The sequence below is a fragment of the Carcharhinus amblyrhynchos genome, chromosome 13 (assembly GCF_965287045.1).
Source record: "Carcharhinus amblyrhynchos chromosome 13, sCarAmb.v2.hapA, whole genome shotgun sequence".
Classification (NCBI taxonomy): Eukaryota; Metazoa; Chordata; class Chondrichthyes; order Carcharhiniformes; family Carcharhinidae; genus Carcharhinus; species Carcharhinus amblyrhynchos.
The window spans coordinates 12,505,375-12,527,224 of NC_137336.1; positions in this window are offsets into that span (position 1 = coordinate 12,505,375).

Below are 21,850 nucleotides of genomic sequence, written 5' to 3' on the forward strand. Positions count from 1 at the left end.
CTGGACATTCCAGCTTGATGTTGTGGTTGGGATGCAGTTAGACACACTCTTGTAGCAACTAACACCACGTATATCTGCAACGCGATGCAATGCAATCGGTGCAGAAAGAGAAATTACTTCTCCCAATTCCATCACTCGCTTTACAAAGGTTCACGTGTCAGCATCAGGTTCCTGCATGTGTTGCCCATATAAAAACTTCAATGCTTTAAATCACACACTGTCTGTGTGGAGTTTGCACATTCTCCTCGTGTCTGCGTGGGTTTCCTCCGGGTACTCCGGTTTCCTCCCACAGTCCAAAGATGTGTGGGTTAGGTAGATTGGCCATGCTAAGAAATTGCCCCTTAGTGTCCTGGGATGCATGGGTTAGGGGGATTAGTGGGTACAATATGTAGGGATATGGGGGGTAGGACCTGGGTGGGAGTGTGTTCGGTGCAGACTCGATGGGCCGAAGGGCCTCTATCTGCACTGTAGGGTTCTATGAATCTATGAATTACCCAACAGGCGCCAGAGTGTAGCAACTAGGGGATTTTCACATTAACTTCATTGCAGTGTTAATGCAAGCCTACTTGTTGGCTTATAATAATTAAATATTAAGTAAATAAACTTTTCAACGGAACCATCTGACATTATCAAAATAGTGAAATGTAGGACTTCAGCACATATATGTTAGAGTGATGTGAGAAAGAGAGAGAAATAAGAGCCAGAGAAAGATGGAGAGAGGGAGATGGGTGAAAGCGAGAGATAAATGGAAGAGTTGTGAGAAGAGTTGGGGAGAAAAATAAGGAGGAATGCAGGAGAAAGAGACAAAATAGGGCAGAGAGAGAATGGGAGAGAGAGCTTTGACACAGGGTCATCTGGACTTGAAACGTCAGCTCTTTTCTCTCTTTACAGATGCTGCCAGACCTGCTGAGATTTTCCAGTGTTTTCTCTCTTCACATCCTTCTGACAATGTGGTGACCAGAACTGCACACAGTACTCTAGCTGTGGCCTCACCAAAGTTCTAAACAACTCCAACATGACTTCCCTGCTTTTGTACTCGATGCCGCAATTTATAAAGGCAAGTGTTCCATTTGCCTTTTTCATTTTCCTGTTAACATGCCCTCCCTCCTGCAGAGATCTGCAGACAAACACACCAAAGTCCCTTTGTTCCAAATAACATCCTAGTACTCCACCATTCATTGAGAACTTTCTTGTCAAATTATTCCTTCCAAAGTGTATCATCTCACACTTTTCAGGATTAAATTCCATCTGCCATTCATCTGCCGATTTGACTATTCCATCTATATCTCCTTGTAGCCCAAGACACCCCGCCTCACTGTTGACCAACCGCCCAATCTTTGCATCATCCGCAACCTTACTAATCCTACCCCCCACATAGTCATTAATGTAATTTTTATAAATGATGAATAAAAGGGGGCCCAATACAGGTCCCTCTGGTACAACTCTAGACATTGGTTTCCAGTCACTAAAACAATCTTTTGTCACCACCCTCTGTCCCCAACAACTGAGCCAATTTTGAATCCATTTTATCAAATTATCTTGTATCCCATGTGAATTTACCTTCTTTACAAGTCTTCCATGTGGGATCTTGTCAAAGGCTTTGCTGAAATCCATATAAACTACATTGACTGCTCTACCCTCATCAACACACCAGTTACCTTCTCAAAAAATTCAATCAAATTTGTTAGGCATGACCTCCCTTTGACAAAGCCATATTGACTATCCCTCATCAAGCTTTGACTCTCCAAGTGGAGATAAATGCTTTTCTTCAGAAATTTCTCTAATAGTTTCCCTACCGCTGGCATGAGACTCACTGGTCTGTCGTTCTGTGGTATATCTCTACAACTCTTCTTAAATAATGGAACAACGTTAGCTGTTGTCCAGCCATCTGGAACCTTCCCCATGGCCAGAGAAGAATTGAAAATTCGGGTCAGAGTTCCTGTAATCTCCTCCTCCCCTGTCTCCCACAGCAGCTTAGGGCACAATTCATCTGGGCCTGGAGATTTATCCACTGTTAATGCTGCCAACACCTCCCATATCTTGTTCTTCCCTCTGTCAATTTGCTCAAGAACCTCACAATCTCTTTCTCTCTGAATTCCATCCTCATTCTCTTGGGTGAAGATGAATATGAAGTATTCATTCAACACTCTACCAATGTCCTCTGGATCCATCCACAGATTGCCCTCTTGGTCCTTAATAGGCCCTATTCTTTCCCTGGTTATCCTCTTCCCATTGATATACTTATAGAATACTTTAGGATTTTCCCTACTTTTACCAGCCAGAGTTTTCTCACATCTCCTCTTTGCTTTCCCAATTGCTTTCTTAAGCTCAACCCTGCATTTTCTATACCTCACTAATGCCTCCACTGATTTGCTCCCCTTGTACGTTTTAAAAGCCTTTCTTTTCCTTCTCATTGTATCCCGAATATATCTGGTCATCCGTTCCCTGGGCTTGTTATTCCTATCTATCATCCTAGAGCGAACATGCTGGGCTTGCACCTTTCCCATTTTCAATTTGAATGCCCCCCCCCACCCCACCCCCCCCCCCCCCCACCCCCCCCCCCCCCCCCCCCCCCCCCACCGCGCTTCGCAAAAACTCAGTCTGCAGGGGCAGCAGGTGATCAGGAAGGCAAATGGGATGCTGGTCTTTATAGCGAGGGAGATAGAATATAAAAGTAGGGAGGTCTTGCTGCAACTGTACAGGGCACTGGTGAGGCCGCAGCTGGAGTACTGTGTGCAGTTTTGGTCGCTGCACTTGCGAAAGGATATTTTGGCCTTGGGGGGAGTGCAGAGGAGGTTCATTAGGCTGATACCGGAGATGAGGGGGTTGAACTATGAAGAGAGGCTGAATAGACTGGGTTTGTACTCGTTGGAGTTTAGAAGGATGAGGGGGGATCTTATAGAGACGTATAAGATAATGAAGGGGTTGGATAGGGTAGAGGTAGAGAGATTCTTCCCGCTCAGAAAGGACAGCAGGACTAGAGGGCACAGCCTCAAGATAAGGGGGGTGCGGTTTAGAACAGAGTTGAGGAGGAACTTCTTCACTCAAATGGTGGTGAATCTCTGGAATTCTCTGCCCATTGATGTGGTGGAGGCTACCTCGCTAAATATATTTAAGACACGGGTAGATAGGGTTTTGGTAGGCAAGGGAATTAAGGGTTATGGGGAAAAAGCGGGAAAATGGAACTGAGCCACTTCAGATCAGCTATGATCTTATTGAATGGCGGGGCAGGCTCGAAGGGCTAGATGGCCTACTCCAGCTCCTATTTCTTATGTTTTTATGTTCTTAAATTCTGCTGATTTTCCCATTAATAACTGTTCCCAGCCTACCTTGGCCAGATCCTGTCTTAGTTTACTAAAATCCACTCTCCCTCAATCCAAAACTTTTTTTGCAGCTTGTTTATTTCCTTGTTCATAACAAGCTTAAATTGTACCATGTTGTGATCACTATCACTAAAATGCTCCCCCACCACCTGACCTGCTTCATTCCCCAGAATCAGGTCCAGCATAGCTGGATTCTGAGCAAATTGTCATAGGTGAGGAAAGGTATTGGAGATATCCCTTGTTGGACACTCCAAATATTGATTTAAAATGTTCCCCTGACCACATTTCGAGAAATCTACTCCATCCAAGTCCTTAACATTATATATATCCTAGTTAATGTTGGGAAAGTTGAAATAACCTGATACAATAACCCTACTGTTATTGTTTTACACAATGAATTGAGCACATATCCCCCTGACTATCTGTGGATCTATAATAAATACCTAACAATGCCCCTTGTGAATTCCTAAGCTCTATCCACAAATCTTGTGGATGCCCCCTCAAGATATCATCTCTCCTTACTGCAGTAACTGACTCCTTTATTAATAATGCAATGCCTCCTCCTCTTTTACCTTCTCCCCGTCTCGCCTGAAGATTCTATATCCCAGAATATTGAGTTGCTAATCACATCCTTCCCTTAAACATGTCTCTGCGATGACTATTGTGTCACACTACCAAGTGTCAATCATCACCCTTAACCCATCCACTTTATCTGCTAAGTGCAAAAAGACAGGTTGACTAAAGCAGGTTGGTAATTTAGACTGAAAGGTACAACGGTAAAATATCAATGGCAAACATTTGAAGAAATGTTTTTAATTCTCATTGAAGATACGTGCCGTTGAGAAATAGAAATTATGCAGGGTGAGGGGTAGTGGATAATCAAAGAGGATAAGGAAAGTATTCAAATAAAGCAGAGTTTTAAGAAAATCTAGAGACAAAGAATGTAATAAATGCTCAATATGGATTTCAAAAGGAAAATTTTACCAACTTTTCTGAGGTAGATTCTTTACTCAGAGCGTGGTTGGGGTGTGGAATAGACTACCTGCTGTGATAGTGGAGTCGGAAAGTTTAGGAACTTTCAAGCAATTATTGGATAGGCGTAAGGAGCACTCCAGAATGATAGGGAGTGGGATAGCTTGATCTTGGGATTGGACATAGCTCGGCATAACATTGAGGGCCGAAGGGCCTGTACTGTGCTGTAATGTTCTATAAAAACCATATTGTGTTCAGTGTAATGGAGAGTGTAGACGAAGGGAATGCAGTAGGTGTAATTTACCTGGATTTTCAAAAGGCCTATTTGACATGGTATATGTGGGAAGGCTGATTGGAGGTCTCAGGAATCATAGTCGCAGGAGAGGATGGCGGCTATTTCAGACTCAAACAAAAAGAGGTTTCATCACTCAGAGGATTGTGAATTGTTGGAATTCTCTCGATGACTCTGAGTGTTCAGTTGTTGAGTATATTCAAGATATGGATCATTAGAGTTTTACATTTGACAGATTCATGTAATGTGGGGATGGGGCAAGTTGAGATCAAAGATCAGCCATCATTCTTTTGGATGGTGGGACACGGGGCCATATGGCTCCTGCTGCTACTTCTTCTGTTATTTTGTTTTCACAAGTAGTTGCAGCAAATAGCATAGATGCAGTTAAGGAGAAACTGGATTATGCATAAGGGAGAAAGGATGTAATGCTAATGAGGTTTGTTGAAGTGAGATGGGAAGAGGTTTGTGCAGAGGATTAGCAGTGCCAATTCCACTGAACGGCCTATTTGTAAAATTTGTAAAATGCTGATGGAGAAAGAAAGAGAGTTACATAAACACAGAGACACAGAGAAAGGAGAAGAGAGGCACAAAATACTTGTACTGTGCCTGGAATGCAATATATACACATGCAACGACAAGAAGAATCTGCCTTTGATACAGTAAAATGCCTTAAGGTGCTTCACAGAACATTTACCAAACCAAATTTGACACTAAAACATGTAAAGAGATATTAAACAAATAACCAAAAGCTTGCTTAAAACATACATTTGAAGGAGCATATCTAACATTACAGATATAACTGCACTTGAAAAGTACATCAGAAGCTATAAACCGCTTTGGGATATCTTGACTTGATGGAAGGTGTGTTATTATCCTTGGTCAGACACTCGAATTGATGGTATTAACTGGTTAGGGAGCCATAATGTTTCATCTAAAGTAAACAATCTTTGAGATTCAAGACACTTACTAAATGAATAAAGCCACAAGACTCTAAGGGTTTGGAACAAAATAAAAATAGACATGACCATACAAGGTCAGAAAGGTAGAACATAATTTATAATATCTATCTTATACGCGAACATTCAGGGTAAATATAAGGCACACGTGAATTTACAAGCAAACTCTGGCTCAACACAAAAGGTAAAATTCTAAATTGGGGCAAGGCCAATTTTGATAGTATCAGGCAGGAACTTTCAACAGTGAATTGGGGCAGTCTGTGGGAAGGCAAAGGGACATCTGGTGAGTGGAAGACTTTCAAAAGTGTGTTAACCAGAGTTCAGGGTAAGCACATTCCTCTTGGAGTGAAGGGCAAGGCTGGTAGAATCAAGGAACCCTGGATGGCTCGGGATATTGTGGCCCTGGACAAGAAGAAGAAGGAGGCAAATGACATGCATAGGCAGCTGGGATCAAGTGGATCCTTTGAAGAGTATGGGGGGGGGTAGGAGTAGAGTCAGAGAAAAATCAGGAGGGCAAAAAGGGGACACGAGATTGTTTTGGCAGATAAGGCAAAGGAGAATCCAAAGAGCTTCTACAAATTTATAAAGGCCAAAAGAGTAGTTAGGGAGACAGAAAAACCTTTTAAGGATCAACAAGGTCATCTACATGTGGATCCACAAGAGATGAGTGAGATCCTAAATGAATATTCCTCATCAGTATTCACTGTTGAGAAAAGCATGGATGTTAAGGAACTTGGGGAAATAAATATTGATGTCTATGTCAGAGAAGGAAGTGCTGGAAGTCTTAAAGCTATCAAAGTAGATAAATCCCCAGGACCTGATGAAGTGTATCCCAGAACACTGTGCGAGGCTAGGGAGGAAATTGCAGATCCCCTGCAGAGATATTTGAATCATCAAGAGTGATAGGTGAGGTGCCCGAAGATTGGAGGGTGGCAAATGTTGTGCCTTTGTTTAAAAAGGGCTACAGGGAAAAGCCTGGGAACTACAGGCTGGTGAGCCTCACATCTGTAGTGGGTAAGTTATTAGAAGGTATTTTGAGAAACAGGATCTACAGGCATTTAGAATGCAAGATCGATTAGGGTCAGCCAACGTGGCTTTGTGAGTGGAAAATCATGTCTCACAAATTTGACTGAGTTTTTTGAAGGGGTGACCAAGAAGATAGATGAGGGCAGTGCAGTTGATGTTGTCTACATGGACTTTAGCAAGGCCTTTGACAAGGTACCACATAGTAGGTTGTTGCATAAGGTTAAATCTCAGGGTAAGATAGCTAAACGGAGAATAAATTGGCTTGATGACAGAAGACAGGGGGTGGTTGTAGAGAGTTATTTTTCGAACTGGAGGCCTGTGACCAGCAGTGTGCCTCAGGGATTGGTACTGGTCCACTGTTATTTGTCATTTATATTAATGATTTGGATGAGAATTTAGGAGGCATGTTTAATAAGTTTGCAGATGGCACCAAGTTTGGTGGCACAGTGGACAGTGAAAAAGATTATCTAGGATTGCAATGGGATCTTGATCAATTGGGCCAGTGGGCTGATGAATGGCAGATGGAGTTTAATTTAGATAAATGTGAGGTGATGTATTTTGATAGATTGAACCAGGGCAGGACTTACTCAGCTAATGGTTGGGCACTGGGGAGAGTTATAGAACAAAGAGGTCTAGGAATACAGGTTCTTGCTTCTTGAATGTGGAGTCACAGGTGGAAGAGTGGTGAAGAAGGCATTTAGCATGCTTAGTTTCATTGGTCAGAACATTGAAACAGGAGTTTGGGACGTTTTGTTGAAGTTGCACAAGACATTGTTAAGGCCACACTTGGAATACTGTGTGCAGTCCTGGTCACCCTATTATAGAAATAATATTATTAAACTAGAAATAGTGCAGAAAATATTTGTTAGGATGCTACCGGGACTTGATGGTTTGAGTTGTATGGAGAAGCTGGATAGACTGGGATTTTTTTCTCTGGAGGCTTTAGCGGTGATGTTATAGAGATCTACAAAATAATGAGGAGCATAGATCAGTTAAATAATCAATATCTTTTCCCAAAGTTAGGGGAATCTAAAACTAGAGGGCACAAGTTTAAGGTGAGAGGGGAGAGATGCAAAATGATCCAGATGCAATTTTTTTCACACAGAGGGTGGTGAGTGTTTGGGACTAGCTGCCAGAGGTAGTAGTAGAGGCATGTACAATTTTGTCTTTTAAAAAACATTTGGACAGTTACATGGGTAAGATGAATATAGAGGGATATGCGCCAAATGTGGGCAATTTGGACCAGTTTATGGGTTAAAAAAGGGCGGCATGGACAATTTGAGCCGAAGGGCCTGTTTCCATGCTATAAACCTCTATGACTCTAAGACTCTATAACACATCATACTGCATAATAAATGCCAAATGTGACCAAAATAGATTCCATGGATTTCGCAGCACCTCACCCAGATGTCATTAATATTGCAACTTAACCAATCTCTCTGAAACTCCATCTCTCTCACAAGAGATTCCAATCTCCATCGTTGAAGCTCTCTCCAACTTGGATGGTTTCAACATTGGCCCACATCACAGGGTTTCAATTTTGTCTTCTGAGATTCCATTCTCCTGATTCCTGAGTCTGCAACTCACAAATACAACTTCAGATCCTTGGGGTGCCAAGCAGAGCACCACTGCTCCAAAGGGGTGATTTTGCCTCAACTGCCTACAGAAAAATCACCATTGCCTATTGGGATCTTCATTTGATCCCTCTTCAATTACCACTCGGATGATATCACCAACAGCCCATCCATTGCAGAATTTCAATCCCCTCTCCCAAGCCAGTGGTTCGCACTGCTGCTTCACAGTGCCAGGAACCTGGCTTTGGGTGACTGGGTGGAGGTTGCATGTTCTCCCCATGTCTGCGTGGGTTGCTTCCAGGTGCTCCAGTTTCCTCCCAGGTTGAATGGCCATGCTGAATTGTCCCTCAGTGTCAGGGAGATTAGTAGGGTAAATATGTGGGGTTACAGGGTAGTGCTTGGGTGGGATTGTTGTCAGTTCTGGCTCAATGGGCTGAATGGCATCCTTCTGTACTGTAGGGATTCTGTGATTCTATGAAACCCACTTCATTTAGTCTGCTACCCACAGTCATTTCTCTAGCCGAAGCCTCTTTCTATGCTCCAGTCCTTTTCTTTAACTTGACTGGGATCTGTTTCTGTTCTCTGTCTTTGTCCCTTATCTTGGATCTCCTTTTACGACCTCTCTCTATCCAATCTTCCTTGTCCCCTGTGTGGATCACTTGCTGGCTAAGGAAACTGGTCATCCAACCCAAGATGTCTCGCTGTTTCCCCTTCCTCTCTCTACATGAACAGACACACTGGGGCTGTCCTGGGCCTGAAGACTATACAAATTGCCCAATCCCAGCCTGAAACTTCAAGGTCTGTCAGAAGTTGAAGCTCAACATTAAGTATAGTTGCAATTGGAGACTGAGATGTTCTTGCTAAAATACATCACTAGACATGGTCCAATCTTCCAATGTTCTCTTGATTCGGCTGCCATCTTTTTAGTTATGAAAATTGTACATTTCACTCTGCTACTTAGGAAAGGTTAGAGGGGGGAACTGGGGAATTATAGACCAGTTAGCCTAACATTTGTAGTCAAGAAATTACTGGAGTTATACTTGAGGATTAATTGGCAGAATCCCTTCAATGTTTTCAGATGATCAGAGAGCCCCAGTGTGGATTTGTGAAGGAGAAGTTCTACTTGATGAATCTGATCCTTTTTCTTTTTGAAGAGCTGACTAAAGTAGGAATCAGGGGACTTTCAGAATGTATTTGATATAATTTCTCACAAGAGACGATGAGTTAACATTAAAGCTCAAGAAATTGAAGGCCAATTATCATTCTGGTTAAGGATTAGGCAGAGTGGCCAGAGATGAGGCTAAGTATAATGGGCAGATAATCTAAGAGGTAAAATATGATGAGTGGTATCCCATAAGGATCTGTGTCAGGTTTTCAACTACTTGCTGTATTTATTGACCAGTTAGATGGTGGAATAGAAAGTCAAGTATCCGCGTTTGCCAGTGTCCCCAACATTGTGAGGGGTGTAGATGGAAGCAAACATTTACAAGAGCTATTGATAGATTAAATGAAAGGCCAACTGATTTTGTTGTAGGCACATGTGAGGTCATTCACTTTGAACCTAAGAAGGATAGAACAGAATCTACAATGTTCAAAGCTAAAAATAGGAGAAGCTCAGAGAGACCCAATGGTGGGGTGGAGTTGCATAAATAGAATATTAAAATGTTATGAAGAAACACAGGAAATAATCAAAAAGATTATTAGAATACAGGCCTTTGTAGTGAGAGGACTAGGATCCACAGAAGTAGTTTCAGCTACAGAGAGCATTCATCAGACCATCCTGAAGGACTGGGGATGGCAATGAGACATCACCCTTTTGTAAGAGTAGATTGATCTTGGAGTGAATGATACCCCAGCTCCAAGGACTGTCACCACAACAGGTCCACAGCAGACACCATTTCCCTGGTCCTACACTCAACCCTGGAACACCTAGGTAACAAAGACATCTATGTCAGACTCTTATTTATTGACTACAGCTCAGCCTTCAACACAATTATTCCTATAAAACTCACCTGCAAATTGCGTAGCGTGGGGTTTGGTTCCTTCCTCTGTGACAGGATCTGGAACTTTCGAACTCATAGACCACAGGGAGTAAGGATAGGCAACAACACCTTCTCCATGATCATCCTCAACACCAGTGACCCACAAGGCTGTGTCTTCAGCCCCCTACTATACTCCTTATACATCTATGACTGTGTGGCCAAATTCCCCCCAACTCGATTTTCAAGTTTGTTGATGTTACCACTGTAATGGGTCGGATCTCAAACTATTATGAGACACAGTACAGGAACGTGATAGAGAATCTGGTGAACTGGTGCGACGGCAATAATCTCTCTCTCAATGTCAACAAAATGAAGCAACTTCAGGAAGCATAGTGGAGAACACTCTCCTGTCTACATCAATGGGAACAGAGTGGAAATGGCCAAGAGCTTCAAGTTTCTCGATGTCCAGATCACTAACAACCTGTCCTGGTCCCTCCACGCAACACTATAGTTAAGAAAGTCCATCAACACCTCTACTTTCTCAGGAGGCTAAGGAAATCTGACATGTCCTCTACAAATCTCACCAACTTTTACAGATGCACCATAGAAAGTGTTCTTTCTGGCTGTATCACAGCCTGGTATGACTCATGCTCTGCCCAAGGCCACAAGAAACTACAAAAGGTCATGAACAAAATCCAATCCATCATGTAAACCAGCCTCCCATCTATTGACTCTGTCTACACTTCCCACTGCCTCAGAAATGTGGCCAGCATAATCAGAGACTCCACACATTCCGGACATACTGTCTTCCACCTCCTTCTGTCAGGAAAAAGATACAAAAGTAAGAGAACACATAGCAACCGACTCAAGAACAGCTTGTTCTCTGCTGTCATCAGACTTTTGAATGGACCTACCTCACATTAAGTTGCTCTTTCTCTATACCCTAGCTATGACTGTAACACTACATTCTGCACTCTTTTCTTTCCTCCTCTATGAATGGTATGCTTTGCCTGAGGAGCACACAAGAAACAATACTTTTCACTGTATGCTAATACATGTGACAATAATAAATCAAATTAAATGGACTATGTATGGAAGAGAAGTTAAACAAACTAGGGCTGGAATTTAGAAAGGTAATGGCTGATTTGATTCAATTTTTCAAGATAAAGAGGATCGGGTAAACGAAGGGCAACTATGCCTTCTGTTGGGAGTTTAGGACAAGGGACCACAGTCTAAAAAATAAAGCCATACCATTTGAGAGTGAAACTACAAAATCCCTGAGAGTGATAGAAATTTGGAATTCCATTGCGCAATAATTGGTGAAAGATGAATTGAATTTTTAAAATTTGAGATTGGTAAATCTTTGTAATCCAAACGTGAGCATAAAGGAGGAAGAAACATTTAGCTTTGAGCAAAAATGGAAGGTCAGCTGTGATTTCATTCAATGATGGAAGCAGATTGAGGGGCAGAATGGTCTTTACCAGTTCCTTGTCCCTGAACTGGTCAGCTTGTTACAGATGACATTATGTGAAAGGTTTTTAACTTGTGGGTCTCAGAGGTATGACTGGTGAGCTCACTCAAACATCACCTCATCAGATCCACAGCCTCAAGCGCTAGTATTGATCTCTGCTGAAGTGTGATTTGAGACAGATCCTTTGCTTCCAGGCAGGAAACTGAAGGAGAGGATTGGGGAGGCGATGGCCTGGAGATATTGTTGCTAGACTATTAATCCAGAAACTCAGCTAATGTTCTGGGGACCTGGGTTCGAATCCCACCATGGCAGGTGATGGAATTTGAATTCAATAAAAAACAAATCTGGAATTGAGAATCTACCGATGACTATGAAACCATTGTCGATTGTCGGAAAAACCTATCTGGTTCACCAATGTCCTCTAGGGAAAGAAATCTGCCACCCTTACCTGGTCTGGCCTACATGTGACTCCAGAGCCACAGCAATATGATTGACTCTCAACTGCTCTCGGGCAACTAGGGATGGGCAATAAATGCTGGCCAGCCAGCGATGCCCATGTCCCACAAATGAATTAATTAAAAAAATCACAAGCAGCAGTGAAAATAATGAAGGGTAAGGAATAACAAGGAGGGTGGAGAAAACAGATGTTTCCCCACATTGCAAGCGTGCACATAGTTCAAATGTATTTTATTGACTGTGAAATTGTCTTCAAGTGATGAAAGGCACTATGAAAAAGCAAATTCAAAGTCTCAAATATTACAAAACTACAGGGGACACATAGTGACACAGTGATTAGCACTGCTGCCTCAAAGTGTCAGAGACCCACGTTCGATTCCTGCCTCGGGTGACTGTCTGTGTGGCATTTGCATGTTCTTCCCGTGTCTGCGTGGGTTTCCTCCACAGTACAAGGATGAGCAGGATAGGTGGATTGGCCATGGTAAATGTACGGAATTACAAGAATAGGGTTGGGAACATAGGAATATAAGAATTAGGAGTGAGAGTAGGCAATCAGCCCTTTGACCCCACTCTACCATTCCATATGATCACAGCTGATTTTCATCTTATCCTAAATCCACTTCCCTGCCTTTTCCCCATTGTCCTTTATCCTGCTTTTGATCAAATATTTATCTGTTTCTTTTGTGAATCCATTGATTGATTCTGCATTCACTGCCCCCTAGAGTTCCATCGACTCACAACCCTCTGTGAGAAGTAGCTTCACCTTATTTCTGAGTTGACCCTCCTCCCTCTTACTCTGCAAATACAACCTGTTGTCTTAGACTGTTCTAGAAGGAGGAACATTTGGTTCACATTTACTTTATCAATCCCGTTGAGTATTTTATATCCCTCAATCAAATCCTGCCTCATTCTTCTGTACTCCAGTGAGTACAAGCCCAAGCTACTCAACTGCTTCTCATTTGACAGCCCCTTCAAACATGGAATCAATCTTATGAACCTCTTCTGAACTGCCTCCACCGCCACCATATCCTTCCTCAAAGAAGGTGACCAAAACTGAACACAATACTCCAAGTGTGCTCTCACCAATGCCTTATACAATTGTAACAGCACTCCTTTGCTTTTATACTATGGAGAGGGCTTGGCTAAGATACTCTGTCAGAGAATCAGTGTGAACTCGGAGGACTGAATAGCATCTTTCTGCATTGCAGGGATTCGATGATCCTACTTCATAAATGGAATATCTCCTGGACTCCATGCTCAATACATTTTTCTGTTTGGAAATGCATGATCCATGGGGGATGATGAAGATTTCAGCTGAGGATTGCTCCCCTCCCAGCCATCTGCTGATTGTTAAACATCACTTTGTGGGTCAGTGACAGTACCGTCAATATAGCGGATCACAGCCCCAGCGTTCTCCCTTCAGATCAAAAGTAATGGAACAAAAGCATAGGAAATAAAAATGTTGAAATAAGAATACTGTAAACTTGCCACCCGGCAGGTTACACTGCAACCCGAGATTCTGAGTTCAAATCTCACAATTATGCAAATAGAATTCAGCAAAGAACAAAGGACAGTACAGCAAAGAAACAGGCTCTTTGGCCCACCAAGTCTGCACCAAGACATTCCTGTGGAATTCTTGACCACAGAAAGCCGAAAGCTGATCGGGCCAGTTTTTTTAAATAGTTTAGGTCATTTATTAGTGTCATAAGTCGGCTTACATAACACTGCAATGAAGTTTTCTCCGGTTTCCTCCCACACTCCAAAGATGTGCAGGTTAGGTGGATTGGCCATGCTATATTGACTCTCGTGTCAAGTGATTAGCAGAGTAAATATGTGGGGATAGAGGAATAGGGCTTGGGTGGGATTGTGGCTGGTACAGACTTGATGGGCCAAATGGCCTCCTTTTGCACTGTAGGGATTCAGTGATTCTCAACTTACTGTGAAAATGCCCTAGTAACACACTATGGCGCCTGTTTGGGTACACTGATGGATTTGCACAGCCAATGTACCTAGCCAGCACATTTTTTGGACTGTGGGAGGAAACTGGAGCACCCGGCGGAAACCCATGCAGACACGAGGAGAATATACAAACTCCTCACAGGCAGTGACCCAAGCCAGGGATCAAACCCGGGTCCCTGGCGCTGCGAGGGTGCTAACCACTGTGCCACCATGCCGCCCAGTTTGTTAAATATGTTCAAGAGGGAGCTGGACATGGGCCCTGAGGCTGAAAGGATCAAGGGGTATGGGAGAGAAAGCAGGAGTGGGATTCTGAAATTGCATGACCAGACTTGTTCACATTGAATGGTGGTGCAGGCTCTAAGGGGCAGAATGGCCTACTCCTGCATCTATTTTCTATGTTTCTGTGACTCCTTTCGAAACTAAAGAACTTTTGCCTCTATGCAGTCCATATCCTTCTATTCCCTGTCTATTCATATATCTGTCAAGATGTTTCTTAAACGTTGCTGCTGTATCTACTTCTACCACCTCCTCTGACAGCACATTCCAGGGACTTACCACCCTCTGTGTAAAAATACTTGTGAGCTGGTCCAGATTTAATGATTATGAATACTGTTGTGAGAGTTTCCATCAAAACAGGTGTTGGTGTTCCAGCAGAGAGCAGTTGCAAGATCCTGTAGGAGGAACCCTGGTGAGACACAAGCCTGCACAGGGATTCAAAGTCATCGCTGATAAGCTTGGTGGCAGATACATCAAGCACAATGGAAAATGAACTGTGGGGCTAATAGAAGGGACATTGGTGCCTGGATAAAGCAGCTGGGAAAGAAATAACTTGCATTTCTTCAATGCCTTTCATTACCCTAAATTGCTTTATGGCCAATGAGGTATTTTGGTTTGTGTAAAAGGCAGCAGCTAATTTGCATAACCCCATCGCAGCAAAGTGATAATGACTAGCCAATCCATTTTTATAATAATAGGCAATGTTTTCAATGTCATCATTTGATTTTTAATTCCAGGTTTGGTTGATTGAGTTCAAATTTCACCATGTGCCATGGTGGGACTTGAACCCACATCCACAGAGCATTGCCCCGGGTCTCGGCATTACAATACCATTATGCCACTGCCTCCCCTGGTTGAATTGATGGAGGGATAAATGTTAACCCCAGGATTCTGGGAGAACTCCTCTGTTTTATTTTAAAATGGTGGACGTGCAATCTTTCACATCCACCTGAGACTGTGTTCAGATATTAACATCTCATCCAAATGATGGCAAATCCAAATACAGCACTGCCTCAGTACTGTCCCTCTGACAGTGCAGCTCTCCCTCAGTACTGCCCCTCTGACAGTGCAGCACTCCCTCAGTACTGACCCTCTGACAGTGCAGCACTCCCTCAGTACTGACCCTCTGACAGTGCAGCACTCCCTCAGTACTGACCCTCTGACAGTGCAGCACTCCCTCAGTACTGTCCCCCTGACAGTGCAGCACTCCCTCAGTACTGTCCCTCTGACAGTGCAGCACTCCCTCAGTACTGTCCCCCTGACAGTGCAGCACTCCCTCAGTACTGTCCCTCTGACAGTGCAGCACTCCCTCAGTACTGACCCTCTGACAGTGCAGCACTCCCTCAGTACTTCCCCTCTGGCAGTGAAGCACTCCCTCAGTACTGACCCTCTGACAGTGCAGCACTCCCTCAGTACTGACCCTCTGACAGTGCAGCATTCCCTCAGTACTGACCCTCTGACAGTGCAGCACTCCCTCAGTATTGACCCTCTGACAGTGCAGCACTCCCTCAGTACTGCTCCTCTGACAGTGCAGCACACCCTCAGTACTGCCCTCTGACAGTTCAGCATTCCCTTAGTACTGCCCCTCTGAAGTACAGCACTGCCTCAGTACTACTCACTGACAGTGCAGCACTCCGAAAGTGCTGACCCTCTGACAGTGCAGAACTCTGTCAGTACTGCCCTCTGACAGTGCGGCACTCCCTCAGTACTGACCCTCTGACAGTGCGGCACTCCCTCAGTACTGACCCTCTGAGAGTGCGGCACTCCCTCAGTACTGACCCTCTGAGAGTGCAGCACTACCTCAGTACTGACCCTCTGAGAGTGTGGCACTCCCTCAGTACTGTGTTTCTGACATACTCCTCACACAGATAGTGATCAGGATCTGGACACATCTGTCATAAAGAGATGTCAATGATTGAGTGAGTGACATCTCACACAAACCAAAAGGAGCCTGCAGCGACAGTGCCCATCCCAATCTGTCAGTCTGTCAGGCAAGCAGACTACAGACTGCATCCTGCAATTTAGCAGCCACCGTTCAATAGCTACATTACATCCAGAACAGCATGTAGAAAATAACAGTCATAGATCTCACATTGTCCCAGAAATGTTAACAGTCCCTGAGCCTGGAACGGTCCCAGTTTACTGCAACAGGCTTATTGTTCTCTTTGAGGTGGCATTGTGTGGATAGGTGTAGCTGTGTGACAGCAAATCTGCACAGATAGATATTGCAAAGGAAAGAATCTCCAGGCGATGGGGGAAGGAAGTAGACACTGGGAGAGAAGAGGAGTGAAAGCTGGGAGAAGATATTGGATAAAGTGATGGAAGAGACTGAATGAAGGAGGAGGAGGAGGAGGGAGTAACCAACCAGAGTGAGAGAGAAGGGGAGAGAGTTTAGATGAAGGAGAGCATCAAAGGGAGGGATGGTGACGGGAGAAGAAGTGAGTGGGGAGAAGAAGGGGGAGGGAGTAGTGGGGGGAGAGGGAGAGTGAGTGGTGAACGTGAGGGAGGGAGTGGCGAGTGGAGAGGGAGGGAGTAGGGAGGGGAGAGGAGGAAGTGGTGAGGGGAGAGGGAGGGCTGGCAAGGAGAGGGGGAGCGAGTGGTGAGGGGGAGGGAGGGAGTGATAAGGGAGGGAGTGGCGGGGGGGGAGGATGGGGGTAGAGAGGGAACAGGAAGGAGTGGGGAGGCAGAGTTAGGATGTGTAGAGGGAGAGGGGGAGCAAGTGGTAAGGGAGAGGGAGAGAGCGGGGAGGCAGAGGGAGGGAGTGGGGAGGGAGAGGCGAGGGGAGGATGGGATTGGGGAGGGAGAGAGAGGAATTGGAGAGTCAGAGAGAGGGAGTGAGCGGGGGAGAGAGAAAGAGAGAGGTGAGGGAGTCAGAGAGAGAGGGGAAGCAGAGTGAGGGAAAGGGGAGCAGAGGGAGGGAGAGGGGAGTGAGAGGGGAGGGAGGGGTGAGGGAAGGATGGGAGGTGTGAGAGGTGAGAGAGAGAAATTGAACAGTCCAATTGGGATTGCTTGCGAATTCCTGATGCTGTGTGAAATATTCAGAATCGTCACTGCAGAAAGACAGGAGATTTCTGGCTCGTTATTGCCCTCGTCACAACCTTTTTACAGATTGAAGTAAAAAAGCAGAAATGAAAACGAATCTGATTGATTGTAATCCCACATAGCAACATGCAAACTCTCTCTCTTGCCATCCCGCAGTCGCTGCTGTGCTAACCCACTCACTCCCACGCAACAACCTCACTTCCCACCACACTGAATTAATCTATCAGCAAGTGATATTACCAGCTAGCTGCCTGCAAACGGCCAGTGTGAAAGCTGCACTTCTGCTGGAGCCTATTCTATTCCGATGTTGGAGTGTGAAACTTCCTGCAGTGCTTCTGGACATCATTAGGTTCTTCTGTGGAACTTGGTAAACCAGTGGAATATTTCTCAATTGAATATTGAGCTGCAAAATTGCTCTTTGTGATGCCGCGGGGAGCTTAAGATGCAGAAATTCTAAAAGAGACATGGCCTGAATGTTATACTGCCCCACTGACTCGGGGGGGTGACTGTGAAAAATGTCTGGAATGGGCTTCTTTCTGGTTTCCTCCCTGTCCCCACCTCTCCAACTTCCACTGGGCAAGCAAGGCTTTAGGCCTTTCCCTGACCGAGGTCCCTATTTGACCAATTCATAGAATCCTACAGCGCAGAAAAAGGCCACTCGACCCATCGAGTTTGTACCGACCACACTCCCACCCAGACTCTATTCCCATAACCCCATGCATTTACCCTAGCTAGTCCCCCTGACACTAAGGGGCAAATTAACATGGTCAATGCACCTAACACGCACATTTTTGGATTGTGGGTGAAAACCAGAGCACCTGGAGGAAACCCACGCAGACACGGGGAGAACATGCGGATTCCGCAGAGACAGAGACCCAAGTCAGGGATCGAACCCGGGTCCCTGGCGCTGTGAGGCAGCCGTGCTAACCACTGTGCCACTGTGTCACCAATTTTTAACCACTTAATTTTTTTGCTGGTGGGAGGATTTCCCAGGAATGGGGGAAGCCTGAAAAAGATCCGGTTCAGGCCTCAGGCATGAGGAGGATGGGGGACGGGGGTACATCCATTTTTAACTTCAAGCACCCCTACATCAGCACCTTTAAAGTCTGATAAACTCAGGACCTCCTTCCTCTTGGCATCTCGCCCATCTCTCCAATCCCCCCACTGTCACCAGGCCTCTCCTACCTTTAACTTGGGGAGGCAATGGTCTAGTGGCGTTATCACTAGACTATTAATCCAGAAACTCAACGAATGCTCTGGGAACCCGAGTTTGAATCTCACCACGGCAGGTGGTGGAATTTGAATTCAATTTAAAAAATCTGGAATTAAGAATCTACTGATGATCATAAAACCATTCTCGATTGTCGGAAAAACCCATTTGGATTGCTAATGTCCTTTAGGGAAGGAAATCTGCTGTTCTTACCTGGTCTGATCTACATGTGACTCCAGAGCCACAGCAATGTGATTGGTTCTCAACTGCCCTCGGGCAACTAGGGATGGGCAATAAATTCTGGCAGCCAGAGACACCCACGTCCCATGAATGAATAAAAAAATTTGATCTGCGTGGCCACAGCTCAAATTCCTTTTGGGCGGGTTATCCTGGCCCCTTGCATTAAAATGGTTCCTCTCCTCTTTTACGCTAGTCCTGGGCTATGGTGTCCAGAAGCACATTGGTGAAACCCAGAGCCCTCCCTCTGGCCCACTGCACCTTGTGTCCTCCTTACCCCTGGTTAGATACACTCTCTGAGACAGTGCCAAATTCTTCTGCAGCCAGCACATCTTCCCTTTCAGATAGCTGCCTTTTAAGAAGTGCAGGCTAGCTAGCTAACCCTGGAGCCCCCTGCTGAGTGTTCACCACCATGTTCAGCCTGAATGCCGCACACCTGGAGGTAAGTATGGCAGCGGCACAAAGCTTTGCCTGCTGCCCCGCACTTACCTTGAAAGAGCGCAAGGTAATCTCTCATCACCATCTTCACGTCCACAGAATGACCACAATCAACAGGTTTTAGACTCTGGTGCCTGTGTCAAACATACACAGGATAAAGAGCAGAAACAATTTTTTTCTACATGATCACATCAAACACAAGAAAAGAGGAACAAATTGCAGGTTACATAGAAATATGAAACACAGAAGATAGGAGCAGGAGGAGGCCATTTGGCCCTTCGAGCCTGCTCCACCATTCATCACGATCGTGGCTGATCATCCAACTCAATATCCCAATCCTGCTTTCTCCCCATAACCTTTGATCCCATTTGCCCCAAGTGCTATATCCAGCCGCCTCTTGAATACATTCGATGTTTTACTATCAACTACTTTTTGTGGTAATGAATTCCACAGGCTCACCACTCTTTGGGTGAAGAAATGTCTCCTCATCTCCATCCTCAATGGTCTACCCCAAATCCTCAGTCTGTGACCTCTGGTTCTGGGCTCCTCCACCATCGGGAATATCCTCCCTGCATTTACACTGTCCAGTCCTGTTAGAGTTTTTTAAGTGTGAGATCCTCTCTCATTCGTGTGAACTCCAGCGAAAACAACCCTAACCTAGTCAATCTCTCCTCATACATCAGTCCCACTACCCCGGAAACAGCCTGGTAAACCTTCGCTGCACTCCCTCGAGAGCAGGAGAACAAATCTGCATGCACTACTCTAGGTGTGGCCTCACCAAGGCTGTGTATAATTGAAACAATGCATCTTATGCAAGACTTTGTCAAATGCTTTCTGAAAGTCCAAATATACCACATCAACTGGTTCTCCCTGTCAACTCTACTAGTTATATCTTAAAAGAATTTGAATGCTGTGGAGGGAGAGCATGGGAGTGGGACTAATGGATAGCTTTTTCAAAGGACTGGCATAGCACAATGGGACCAATGGCTTCCTTCTGTGCCTTCATAGCATTATATCTATTTTATAATTCTCAATCAGAGTTAGCTGATCTTCAATCAATCCAGTGAGATTCGAACTGGGCTGTTCCGATTTTAACCTAGAGGAACTTCTTTGCCCAAATAGTAGTAGAAATCTCAAACTCACTCTCCCTCAAGAGGACTATGTCATGCATCCGTGCCCCTTTTTTTTAAAAAATATGATTTTTCAGCTTTCAACTGGATGGAAGTTGTACAATTTGAACTGAGACAGAGCAAGCTGCTTAAAAATAGAAGACCACCTTCCAAGGTGAAGGTGAGAAGCAAGCAAATCACCCTCAGGGGAGTGTGTCGAGAGAGACATTTCCTATAGCTCAGACACCCATCGAAACTCAAGGAAGATTCATTAAAGTGCAAAGTAATTTTGTACATTGTTTTAATATTAAAATAATGGCTGCCACTGACAGACACATTTAAAATCTCTTGGAAATACACAATGTATTTCAAAGCAAAGCGGCCCAGCCACTCAAGAGAGATTGCAAGTGACATAGGTGGTATCAAGAAAGGAGGAAACAGGCTGAGGGTTGTTCTCTCATCCTTTCTCTCTCTTCTGGAATAATAAGTGTCATCCAGTTTGAGAAGTCAACTCTATCAGAAATCTACAAATGAATCAAGACCTCATTATAATTGCAACATCTAAATCTGATTGCATCCAATAAAACAATTAACCTAAATCAGTTTCAGTGTTTAACCTCAAGAACACTTAACTGTATTTTCTTTACCTTTGTTTTTATTGGGCTGCCCTTAACACCCCTTATTTCTGATACCTTTGTGAGTGCCTATGTGCTTCTGTGTGTGAGCGCGTGTATGTGTGTCAGCATGTGCATGTGTCTGCATCTGTGTGTGCATCTGTGTGTTTGTGTCTGTGTGTGTGTTTCTGTGTACATATGTCTATGCATCTGTGTCTCTGTGCCAATGTATGTATATATGTGTTTGTGTCTGTGTGTCATGTCTCTGTGTGTGTATGTGCGTGCAGAATGTATATGTGTGTATCCGTGTGCCAATGTATGTGTGTACGTGTGTGTACATGTGTGTCTGCGTGTGTGTGATGTCTGCGTGTGTGTATGTCTGTGTCTGTGAATCTGTCTGTGTGTATGTCTGTGCTTGTGTGTGTGCCTGTGGGTGAATGTGTCTGTGTGTCAGTGTGTGTGTATGTCTGTGTGTGTATGAGTGTGCATTTGTCTGTGTTTGTGTGTGTGTACATGTGCTTGTGTGTTTGTATGTCTGTGTGTGTGTGTGTGTGTGTGTGTGTGCATTTGTCTGCGTGTGTGTGTGTGTATGTCTGTGTGTGTGAGTGTGCATGTGTTTGTGTGTGTGTGTGAGTGTGTGTGCGCGTGTGTGTGTGTGAGTGTGCATGTGTTTGTGTGTGTCTGAGTGTGTGTGCGTGTGTGTGAGTGTGCATGTGTGTATGTGTATGTGTGTGTGTGCGAGTGTGCGTGTATTTGTCTGTGTGTGTGTGTGCATTTGTCTGTGTGTGTGTGTGTGTGTGTGTGTGTGTGTGTGCACTTGTCTGTGTGTGTGTGTGTGTGTGTGTGTGTGTGTGTGTGTGTGTGCACTTGTCTGTGTGTGTGTGTGTGTGGGGGGTGTGGGGGGGTGGTGGGG